Raw genomic sequence first — 13,235 nt, forward strand, 5'->3', positions numbered from 1 at the left:
CAAATCCTAGAGTGTATATTTAATGAAATCTTGGCTTGACTTGGTAATATGAATCAGTAAGTGGTTTTCCTGATCTGATTGAACAGTAATATAAGGAAATAGAAGGCATAACTAACATTTAATGAGCACACTATCCATGCTGGTGTCCATGTCACTTTGTAACACTATCCCACTCCTACCTGGAGCTCAGCCTCATGACCTGCTCTGGCCAATGGGATGTTAACAAATGTGATGCCAGCAGAGACCTGAAAAATGCCTGGGTTTCCACTTGGTCTTGTACTCTGCCATAGCCATGAGAACATGTCTGTGTTAGCTTGCTGGAGGATAAAAGACACACATAACAGAGCTAAATCACCCGCCATCTCAGCTGAGACCATCCTAGGTCAGTCAACAACCTATTGCCACACATATCAGTCAGTCCTCACACATATAAGCAAGTCCAACCAAGACCAGAAGAATTGCTTATCTAAGTCAAGATTAGCGAAGCTTCTGAGGACACATCCCAGATGCATGGGTAATAAATGTTCATCGTTGTGTGATTTGTGGTGGTTTGTTATACAATGGTATTGTGGCATTAGATAATTGATACAAAACCTACAGTGGGGAAATGGTTTCTAGATATCGAAGCATATTATAAATTGTGTTGCATGTTACATGAAAGTGACAATAGTTTGTGTTAGGATAGTCTGTAGCCCTATACAGGTAAGCCACATCCAGATAAATAGGTGAAAGATTCTCACTTAAAAGATGAGATTATTCCTGTACCAATTCAGGGAAAAGGAGTATCTCTCTAAGTAGAAAGTAAATCTAAGAGTAAGGATCAGTCATGTAGGTGATGTGATAACATCTCTCCTAGGCAGGAGCTTTTGTCTAGGAGGGTATTTCTCTAGGGCCCATTCAGAATGACTTCTGCTGTGTACAGCTTGACCAGGAGCTGAGGAGTGAAGGCCCAGGCATTTTAAATGATGACGATGATGATGATGATGATGATGATGATGATGGCAGCTGACACTTACTGAGAAGGTCTCTTATTATGGCCCAGATGCTATACTCAGCTCCTGATATATATTAGATCATTTAATCTTCATAACAGTCCAATAAATTATTATTTTCCCCCCATTTTATGCATGAGGGAATTGAAGCACCGAGCTATTAAGTGAATTGCAAAGACAAATAACAATTAAAGAATAGAGTTGAGTGGTCAGCAATCTGACTCAAGAATTTCTATGCCAAAGAGCTTATGGAACCAAAAAGTGGACAAATTAGGTTGGGGCCGGAACTTTATACCTTATAAACTGGATTGTAGATATACCTGGTGCTTTGTTTCTGACTCTGCATGGGGAGGAGTTTTATCCCACCATGAAGCCAATATCGTGGCAGCATCAGGAAGGGAATTGACAGAGAGAACTCGAGTGGGAATGAGAGCAAGGGAGAAAGAGCAGAAGAGAATCTCAATGGGAAGGTAAAGTTGGAGAACAAGGTCAAGTGCCCTTAGTCAGGAGCTTTACCTTGCTCACTTTTCCCAGGAGATTCTCTACCTGGTGCTATTTCCTTAGAGGTTTAGGTTTAGTTTTATTGAAGAAAGTAGAATTTCTTTATGTTTTGTATGTGCTCGGCACTTTTCAAAGCATTTCACATACATAGTGCATTGAATTCTAACAACACTTCAATGATTTAAGATATTTTTATCCTTAGTTTTAAAGATGGGTGTTATTCAAATGCTGTTCTTGGACTGGTGGCAGGCTGTACTCTTCCTCTCCAGTCCACAGTAAGATGAGAAATTATGAGTAGGTATTTAGAAACTTTTAATAGAGTAATATTTTTTTGCCTGTTGAATCTAATACTTTAAAAAAGGAGTGTGTAGTTTATAAATTTATGTTTTCTATTTTGTTTTTCTGGTAATTCATTTTAATGTATCTTACAAAAATATTTTTCTTCAAATGGATTGGAAATTTAAGAAATACTGTTTGAGAAACAATTCTAGGCAATAGAACTGAGGCTCAGAGACATTAAGTAACTAGCCAAAGTTTTAGTCATCAAGAGGCAGGGCATGTCTAAGACTTGTCTTAATCAAATGCCCATAAAATCACTTTCTTTTTATTAAAATTAATGTCCATCTTGACTAAGACTGTGCCTGCCCATACCTGCCTATTCAAAAAATGATGTTAAGCTTGGTTTGGGGCTGGGAAGAGAGTGGTAGGCATTGAGCTTTTCTATTGACAATCAGTTGAGTCACTACATAGTATAGAAATAAGACTGTAGAGATGGACTTTAAAAATCAAAATTATACTACTAGTGTATTCACATGATTGACACAGCCATTGCATGATTCATGCAGTATCACTTGGAAATAACAGCTCAGCTCTTTCCTTTGCTCCTCTGCAACTCCATAAAGGAGAAAAATAGGAAATACATAAAATTCTCATTTAAAAAAATTGTCTAACAGATCCTACATTCAGTGAAGCAGTTTGTTTTGTAGTTTAAAGTTCAAAGGAATTTTCTCATATTATCTATTAAAATAAAACAGTGTGGTGATCATAGCAATAAGTAGTGGACATGGGCATTGGAGCAAGACACACTTAGACTTGGGTCTCACCTTTGCAATTTTCTTGCTCTGAAATTTTGGCATTATGCTAATACCTCATAGGATTTTGGGATAATTTAATAAGGTAGCTCATATAAACTGCTCTTATCAAGTAGGAAGTAGAAGGATAATTATATCAGATGCCTCCAAACCAAATACATTTAACCAGCTTGTTTGAGATCCTTTCAAATGTACAATCTCAAAATAATTAACTAAAAGGTTTTTTTTTTTTTTAAATTTAGTTATTCAGCAAGTAGGGGTTTTTTTTTTTCTGGCAAAGAATAAAACAAGGTCATTTGACTCAATTTTAAAAATTGAATTAACTGAATGGTTTGCATGTTTTGTTTCCACAAAGAGAGAGTCTAATGATTCAGAATAATATTCTGGTCTATTGTATACTGAAAACTGGTTTCATTAAATTTATGATATACTCACTTTTATAGGTTACTAATAATCTTATCTCATAAGGATGTTGGGAAAGTCAAATTAGATCACATAATATATAGTGTCTGGTACATGACAAACACTGAGTAGATATATTTCCTCTGTATTTTCCTTTATTTACAAGAGCTTCTGTTTTTAGGTCAACGTCACTTTATAACATTGTTATATACAATGGTTAGTACTTTTGTCAACTTTTTTACTTCAAGACTTAACATAATAAAAGTTTTTGTACTTAGAAGGTAGATATATGGGTACCCATGAGTTAAAGCCGTGATGAATTTGCCTTGAAACCCTATGTTAAATTTCTCCAAATGAATGATAATAAAATTTCTATGATAAATGACTCTCAAGGTCTGTGCTCTAACTAGTTTCTCAAGTGGCATGAAGCCTTTGGCATTTCCTCAGTAATTGGCCCCTAAATTGTGTCAACAAGTGCTTGTGTACTCTTTATAGTTTTGCCTGACCATATTTGCCTTTAACCATTCCAATATTCTTTTCTGAGCAAAACACAAACCTGTGTTTTAAACCACTAATTAATTTTCCTTGAAACATCCTGAGGGGCTAAAGTCCAAAGCTTCTTTCGGGAGCTCATTTTAGGCAACATTGGAAACTATTTCAGAATATTGTACAGAGTTAGTTAGAAAACTACCTGGAAACACTAGGTAACTTTATTTTCCATCATCTGCTGTCACTTTGGTTGAATCTACAGATTTTAGGTCCTTCTAGTTCACATATAATAGCCAGCTCACAGAATTATTTAAGCAATAAATGAGATTAAGCATATAAAAGTACTTTCCAAACTATTGACAATATTCAAAGGATATAAAAGGTCAGATATTGATATTTCATAGAATACTTTTACTTCCCCATGTCTCCCTTATGGTCACAAAATGGCTGCCACATACTTACATGACAATGTCCCAAGCAGGAGAGGGGTGGGAAGTCTTCTCAATTTTTTTTTCTTTTTATTAGGTAGAAAAGTCTTTCCCACAAGCCCCACTCCAGCAGATTGCCCTTAAGTTTTCATTAGCCAAAACTAGGTCACATAATCATCCCTAAGGGATGATTGATTTAGGCCGAAATGACACAAACGGTCTGATTTAAAGGTCTTTGATATCTATCTAGCCTCTAGTCTCAAGAGCCTAGCTTAGTTCTTCTCGGCTCCCTTTCTTCTTGGCTTCTAGCCTGCTTGCATGTGAATACTTCTTTCATCTTAACACTCCCAGGACATCTTGACTATATATCCTGATTTTCCCTCTTAAAATATACTTATAATTTCTATGAAGGAACTATGGTAATCTCAAAAACTCTCCCCAGTGTGCCTGAACTCTGCTACATTAATTCTTCTACGTTGTCTCCTTCTCTGTACCTCTTGTCCATCCAGAGAAATATGGAATTAGAGGAAAACTATGAGCTTTGGAATCCGATGAGCCACAATCTGACTCACGGCTCCATCACATTTTAGTTAAGTATTATACCTCTTTGGATCTCCATTTCCTTTTCTATAAAAAGAAGTTAAAAATATCTGCCTCACAGGATTTAGTAAATGGATGGAAAGTATCTGGCCCATAATAGACAATTGAAAGACATAATCCATTTTATTTTGTTGTTATTTTTTATTACCAAGTCACACATCAGTTCCTGTGATTGCTCTATCTCTAAGATTGGTTCCAACTCTTCACTTGGCTCACTTGGGTTGGAGCTCTGGTTTTTGATGGCTTATCCGGGCTTTAATGCTGTACTTCTTGAAGATACATTCATTGCTTCTGACATTCTGCTCTTTGTTTATTGATTTAGACACAATTTTGAATAAATATGCTCAGACTCTTGTGCTCCAAACTGAAAAACACAACAATAATAAATGCTTGTGAAAATGAAAAAAAAAAAAAAGATAAATGTAATGAACATATAACAAAGCGCAATAAAGATCAGCAAAGCCCAATTGCAGTCATGACAAAGGCTGGACAGGTGGCTAATTGCAATGGGTAACGTAGGCTCTGGCAACATGAATAGCAACAAGGACAGTAAAACTTCAAAGGACAATATTATCCAGTATGGTAAAAGAGAGCAACAGAAACGGAGAGATCAGGAGAAGACAATGGATCAAAAGAGAGAGGGAACTGGGCATGACGCAAGACATTCTAGTAGATGAACTATTGAGAAAAGACTTGGAAGCCCAAAAATATTTACATTTTTGTGCATTTCCTTTAAACACAATGAAATACAATTATTCGTATTTGTTTAATTTAGGTATATAGTCAATTTATGTTATAATCTTTTTTCACAGTGTATATATTGTTACAACAAATATTTGTTTTATTTTATTTTCGGATATATAGATTCTCAAAAGAAGCCAAGTGACATCTAATACAGTTCAATCTGGCTCTTATCATTGATTATCGTTAGTTAGGTTCACTTGCACTCTTACTCACACAGGGCTCAAGAGAGGTGAAATGTCTCACAAATCTTTACCTGCTCTCACCTGTTGTTCAAATCTTGCGTTCAGTACTTAACCTAAGATCAGAAGCATAAGACAGATTGGTGATTGTCATTAAGTTTTTCCCGTTGATGTTCTAGACCTGGATTCTACACATTGCCCCACACAAGTTGTTGAGAATTTACTGCACACCTGACCTTGGCTAATCTAGTTGACTGGTTTCTTGACCTTGGCTAATCTTGATTACTGGTTTCTTAACCCTCTGCTCTGTCCCAACCTTATGAAGAATAACATTTGTTTTGTTTTGATTGTTGGCCAGAATCTTCTAACTCCCTTATCATTTCTGGGGAGATCTGCATTTTATGATTTTACGTGGCAACATTTCTTCTGACTTCAGTTACCAGTACATAGTCCTCTTTCCATTGGTCACCAGACTTCTTGGCCCTGCCCTCCCCTTTGGCTTATGGCTTCTTCCCAACAGAACCCATTCTTTGTGGATTCCTGTCCTGAACCCCAGCCTACCTCAAGGTCTTACAGTTTCAAACTCAGAATTTGACCTGCTGCTCAGTTCCAGTGTCTCTCCAGATTCTGAGCTGTGTTTTGGTACAGCTTCCTCTTTACAACAGTGAGAAAACATAATGGAAGAGAACAAGCAGCACTTTTCCATTTTCTTGGGCTCAATAGTCTTTAAAAGCAGAACCCAACACTGAGATGGTGAAGACAAAGCTTTGTACCAAGCGTTTGCTTAGAAAACACTTCCGTTTTTCTGTCATTTGTATACTTATCTCTCCCTAACTTTTAAAAGAAGTATAACCTCTAGATTAGAACATGAAATCTCAAGAGAAGTAGCCTTAATTTCATCAAATCTAAATAATAATAATAATAATAACAACAACAACAATGACAACAATAACAACACATTTTCATTAAACACTTAGCTGTGTTAACCAATATAGTGCTCTGAGGTATCATTATTGCACCCTATTGTAGATGAGGATGCTGGAAACAGAGAGGCAAAGTAACTTCTCCAAAATTACACGGCAAATAATTGCCAAACAAGATTCAAACTGAGCAGAGTCTGAGCTCTGTGCTTCTAGATCTTTGATATGGTACTTGGTATAAGTAATTAAACAAATCACAGAAGATATAAAAATTATGGATTAGGCAGGGATTTTTCTTTAAAAGTTTGATGAAGATTTTTTTAAAATTTTGCACAGGAAAAGAAGTAATTTATTCTTTAATCTAAAGAAAGATGTATGGAGTCGTGTCATAATATTCTGAGAAAGCTTGTAGTCATTTATGTCTACATTTATATGACCTATATGATTACAGACATAAGGGTGATTTGGTTGCCTTCAAACTGAAAGAAAAAGCTGTATAGAAAGGTAAGCCTGTAATACTGTTTTTAACACCAGCCTTCTTTAGCAACCCTTCTTCTTATATTTATTATGATTAATAGGAGTTATGACTCCTTATACAAATAGAGTGCTTTATGGTTTATAAAACAAATTTACATAATTTATTTCCATTTTGTCCTTCCAATAATTATTTGCAAAATAACAGGTCAAATAGCTCATTTAATTAAAAGAGCAAACCAAGGACCAAAAATATGAAATGACTTTGTCCACAGTGTATCAACAGTGCATGATCTCAATAAGATGTTCTCTGGGGACAAATCCTTAGTCCAGGCCTTTGTTACTAGATCAGGCAGGGCCTAAATGCATGAATTTAAAGGAGTTTTTAATATCTGAGAAATGAAATAGAATAAAATAAATAATCATTGGAATAAAATACCTAATAACTTACTTAAACACAATGATAAGTTTTTCATAACTGCAAAAGTGATCGACATCACTGTGATTTTAGACTTGCCCATAATGTTATAAATATGTGGTTCCCTTTTGTTTCGTAAGGAACAAAGCACTCTGAGTTAACCAATGGCGAACAACAGAGGTTATTTTCAATGCAAAACAAATGAGGCATCTAAACTGTAGAAAGAATGCCTACAAATAAAAATAAAAATACAAGACACTCCATAGGAAAATGGAAAAGCAAATCAAAAATGGAAAACATAAATGACTAGTAGATGAAAAGATGTTCCAGCCCACCAGTAATCTTAGAAATGCATTTTCCTCATCAGTTTGGGAAAAAAATAGAGAACTGCATAATACCATGTACTGGTGAGGATTTGGGGAAAGGAATACTCATGCACTACTTACAAGAGGGTGAATATTTTGGTTCTGCACTCAATTTCGATTCTTGGGGGGAAGGGTGTTCCCCACATCTCTAAAAAGCAATGCTACAGCACCATCTGGGCATCCTACGATTTAACTCAGTTCTGCCACTAACTACCTGGAGGTAGAGTCAGATCCCTCAGGTTAATAAGTCATCTATAAGACTCCCCATCCCCCATTTTAGATAATAATCGTAAGCCCAGGTTATCACTTGTGCTTCTGACCAATTAGCTATAAATCAAAGGGTTCCCACTATATCTTCCTCGGATTGAATTAATTTGCTAGAGTGGCTTATAGAACTCAGAGAATCATTTTATTTACTAGATCGTTGGTTTATTATAAAAGGATAAAACTTAGAAACAGCCATATGGAAGAGATGCATAGAGTAGGGTATTGGGAAAGGATGCAGAGCTTCCATGCCCTCTCTAGGTGCTCCACCCTCCTAGCACCTCCATGTAGTCACCAACTTGGACATTCTCCAAATTCAATCCTCTTGGGTTTTTGTGCAGGCTTCATTACATGGGCATGGTTGATTAAATCATTTTCTGTTGGTGACAGATTCAACCTTCAGCCCTTCTCTCCTCCCCAGAGGTTAGGGGGTGGGACTGAAAATTTCAACCGTCTAATTATTAGATTGGTTCTCCTAGCAACCAGCACCCATCTTTACCCGAGTTTCTTACGTTGCCTTATTAACACAAAAAATGCCACCTTTATCTTCTCTTCATTTAGGAAATTCCAAGGGTTTTAGGAGCTATGTGCCAGGAACAGTGAAAGACCAAATATATATCTTTTATAAATCACAATATCACAGTGAACTAGCATAGTTACTCAGAAAAGTAGTTGTTGGTGAAATTAATATATGTGTACTTTGTAGCCAGCAATCCTGCTCTTGGGTATAACTCCTAGAGAAGTCCTTAACCAGACCCATAAAGGAGAATGTAGGAATATTCTTTGCAGCATGTTATTGGTGGGAGTTGGAGGAAACTCCAAATTTGGTGAGTCCTCGCTAAAGGATTAGATGAGTAAAATGTGTATCAAATGCATTTTATAGTATATTATGTCCTGGATAAAAGCAACGCATAGATGTAAATACAGTAATAAGAAATCTTAGTGTTGAATGGAAAAGGAAAGATTTAAAGTTTAAATTCAATTAAATTATAAGCACTTCATAGATGATGTTAGAAAATCATTAATGGATACTTAATTTAATAGATGAAAGTTGGATAAAGAAAAGGATATTTACATAATCCAAAATATTCTCCTATAAATTACTTGTTAATCACAAAGTAGAGAAGCCAGATATACACCATCTTAACCAAATGATGAAAGAGAATATCAGTGATATGGGGGCCAACCCATATTATGTGTTTTCCAATAAGATACATTGAGAAAGACACACTGTTAACTCAATTCTATTCCTATTCAAAGTGCATAACCTAAATTAATGTCTGAGAAAATAATAGACAAACTAAATTGAGGAACATTCTGTAATTGGCCTATACTTGTCAGAAACTTCAATGTCATAAAGGCAAAAGAAAGACTAAGAAACTATTTTAGATTAAAGAAGTCTAAAAAAATGCAAAATAAGTGTAAAGAGTGATCCTGGATTATATCCTACACCAGAAAAAAAAAAGTTGCAATAAAGGGAAATAATGGAAAATTGAATGAAATTAGAACGTGGACTGTGAATTTGGTAACAGTATTAAATCACTATTAAATTCCTGATTTTGATAACAGTGCTATGGTTATATAAGAAAATGTCTGTGTTCTTAGAAAATATATGCTGAAATATTTAGGGATAAATCTCTAATCTACATTAAAATATTTCAGGAAAAATATATTACATATTTTTCTCTCTGTGTGTATGTGTGTGTTGAGAGAGAATGGGTGGGGAGAGAAAGAGAAAGTGATAAAGTAAATGGGGCAAAATGTAAACATGTAAAAACATAAAAATGAATCTGGAGAAAGGGTATATGTCAGCTTTTGGTATTCTCGTGACTTCAGATATGTGTGAAATTATATCAAAATACAAAGTGTTTTAAAGACTTACAAAAATTTCATCAGAGTACACACCACTAAAAGCATACTTAAATATATTTGAGTAGGTGCCTTGAAGAGAAGGGGGAGGGATAAGGATAAAGGAGAAAAATTAATAAAACCAGAGTGGGACCATGCTTTAGTTGATGATGGTCTTGGATTGTGAACTAAAGAGAAGGACAACCTCCTCTCTGCAGCAAGCTCCTTATATAGAGCGTAGTGTGGATACTATATTCTGTGATACTAAATTGGCCTTTGTTTACTGACTCTTTCCCTTTCTCCTGCATTTCAGGTAAGTAGCAGGACCTCATATATTTTTCTTTGTTTGTTTGTTCGTTTGGGGTATTTTTGCAGGGCAGAAAGCTGCAGCTATTTTAAGACAGTTGTATCTTTTATCTTTTGTAAATGCCTAAACCCCATGAGGAGATTTAGCTGAGGAGAACACTTATTTAAAGAAAAGAGGGAGAGATTTCACATAGAACAAAAAGAAGATGGAGGTCAGAGAAGGAAGAAGCAATCTAGAGCTGATGGCTCCGGACACAGTGCTCAAGGAACTGATAAGTTTCAATGCACTGTTGTTCAGAAATAACTCCTAGTTGTTATCTTTAACTTGCTCCAAATGTCATTTTTTAAGTTGAAGAATGTGTCACTCTGGCAGAGAAAGAAAATGTGACCCCAGTATAATTTCTATAGTCTGAAAAAGGGCTTAGGGTAGGGGACAAGTGGGTGACAATAGGTGAGGATAGAGGATGTGTCAGGTAACCAACCAAAATTATAATTTCCAAGACAAATTCAAGAAAAGGGAAGGGCATATTTTTTTTCTTTGAAATATCAATCGTTCCCCAACTCCCTCTAAACAAAACAGACATATCCACATCTAATTCTAAGTGTGGAGGCAGTGAAAAAAAAAAAACGAATAATTCTATGAATTGTCAGAATTGGGAGGTGAGTGAAGAGAAAAGTTATCTTCTTGGTACATGAGTTTCTGGAGAAGGGGAGAGTAAAGGAAAGCCAGAAAAGAGTAGCGAGAGGAGAAAGGGGCAGGTAAGTATCTCTGTTGAATGAAAGAGGTAAGTTTCTTTGCACATTGAGGAAAAATGACTATGTCCTGACAGAGGAAGACCTTAAAGCTAAACTGGATCATAACGTATCAACAAGGTTCAAATTTGCTCTGTGTGCTTGTGGTGGCATGTATGTACTCTCTTTTTTAAGTGGTAAATTAGATCTTTGTCTACAGGTGTGTGAAGAGCAGAGGTGTGAGATAATGATACCAGTGTACTGTGACTGAAGCATCTATTTCTGGCAAATCTTCAGCATCTTGAACTTAGACCTGACATGACAGCCTGTCCTGGCATACCTGGGATGATTTAGAATAGTGCATCTCAAACTTTCACATGAATCATCTGGGGACCTGATTAAAAATGTAGATTCTGGTTCAGTGAGTTTGAGGTGGCACCTGAGTTTCTGCATTTCCAGTAATTCTCAGGTTATGACAACACTACTGATCTTCAGACCACACCTTGAGCAGTAAGGGCCTGGAATACATAGTCATAGATACACATAAATATTCAAAGATATGCGCAATGCATATACACATCTGAACTTGGACACTCAAGTACAAAGAAAGACATTCACTTATTCATTTAGACAATATATTTTGAGTGTACTTTTTTAGGGCAGACACTGTACACATGTAGACATACACATGGAGGACTGATCTTTGCAAATGGACCTTAAAAATCACAAAACATTTCTTTGCTTTCCAAAAGCATGCCATCATATTCTAGCACCAATCTCTCTGAATGGTCTCGTTTTCCTTACTCTTAGTTGCTAGCAGACTTTAGAATGAGCAATTGCCTACATGCAGAAAATAATTCCTAATATCCTAAGATAGTTCTCTGCTTTGTCCAAAATTCTTAAAATGGCTGTATGGCGTAGAGGTGGGGACGTGGGTATTGAAATGAGGAGGCCTGGGCTCAAATCCAAACTTTGTCACTTACAACACAGCATTAATCTCCTTTAGCTCCAGTTCTGTATTTGCAATAGTGTGACAATAAAGTCTCCCTCATGTGGATAGCTATTCGCCTAATTCAACAACTATCTATTGGAGGTCAATTGTCTGCAAAAGACAGAGAAACGAAGTCAATTCAATTTATCAACTCCTGGAACTCACAGTCTACTATGAACAGATACAGAAGACGTGTGTAAAGGAAACGGCACACAAAGAAAGTGATTGACTTTACCAGAGTGGTGAGAAAGTCTTCCCAGAGGAGCTGACAGCACAGCTGGGCTTTGAAGGATTGGAGGGGTTATCTGGTAGAAAAGGAGAGAATAGAGTCATGCTTCTCAAATTTAATCCACATCGAAATCACTGGAATTGCACTACCTGACTTAGTACCTGGGGCAGGGCATGTGATTCTGCATTTTCTAACAAGCTCTAAGTAATATTGATGTCATTGGTAAGACACTTGAAGAAGCAAGGGAGTAGGGCATTTCGGATTCAGGAAATACCAGCATAAAGATAACCTTGACAAGCATTATGGGGGATTTGGAGAACAATATGTGGCTCGAATGGCTGGGCTGTCGACTGCAGGGAAAGAAGTCATGGGAGATGATGCTGGAAAGTGGGCAGAGTTAGATCAAGGGAGAATTAAATGAAAAAACAAGTGACTCTTCCTGGCACTTAGCACTTCGGCAAAGTTGCATTATACAAGATGAACCCACAAAAATAAGTTGTATTTTTGTATACCAGCAATGAACAAACTGAAAAGAAAATTAAGGAAACAATTCCATTTGCAATTGCATGCAAAAGAACATAATACCTAGAAATAAATCTAACAAAACAAGTGACTTATATACTGATAATAACAAAACCTTTCTGAAAGCAATTAAAGAACTACATAAATGGTAAGACAGCCCATATTCATGAATTGGAAGACTTAATAATGTTAAGATGGAAATACTACCCAAAGCAATCTACAAATTTAGTGCAATCCCTATCAAAATGGCCCTTTTTGCAGAAATAGAAAAGCCGATGATCAAATCCATGTGGAATTGCAAGGGGCCCTGAATAGCCAAATGATATTGAAATAAAGGAACAAAGTTGGAAGACTCATACTTCCTGAGTTCAAAACTTACTATAAAGCTATGGTACTCAAAATAGCATGGTCTTGACATAAAATAGATGTATAGACATATGGAATATAACTGAAAGTCCAACATCTATGGCCAGTTGATTTTCAGCAAGGGTGCCACGATCATTCAATGAGAAATGAATTTTTTTCAACAAATGGTCTTGGGACAACTGGATATTCACGTGCAAAATAATGAAATTGGACCCTTACCCCATAACACACACCAAATTTAAGAGATGGGAGAGAAACATATGGGAACTTTCTTTACTTTTTGTGCAATTTTCATGCAAACCTAAAACCGCTCTAAAAATAAATTTAAGTAAAAAATCTCCATAGGAGACAGCAATACACATTACTAGAATAAC

The 13,235-nt window shown here is 36.1% G+C and overlaps 1 long non-coding RNA gene across 1 annotated transcript; it reads right to left on the reverse strand.

Moving 5' to 3' along the window:
* Window positions 1-4,658: 4,658 nt before the first annotated feature.
* Window positions 4,659-12,047, reverse strand: LOC111743201. Its single transcript, XR_002781596.1, has 3 exons — window positions 11,980-12,047; window positions 5,501-5,542; window positions 4,659-4,867 (listed from the first exon to the last, which is right to left on the reverse strand). It is a non-coding gene; the product is annotated as an uncharacterized LOC111743201 (long non-coding RNA).
* Window positions 12,048-13,235: the final 1,188 nt, after the last annotated feature.

This window comes from Pteropus vampyrus, unplaced genomic scaffold, assembly GCF_000151845.1.
Source record: "Pteropus vampyrus isolate Shadow unplaced genomic scaffold, Pvam_2.0 Scaffold109, whole genome shotgun sequence".
NCBI classification, from domain to species: Eukaryota; Metazoa; Chordata; class Mammalia; order Chiroptera; family Pteropodidae; genus Pteropus; species Pteropus vampyrus.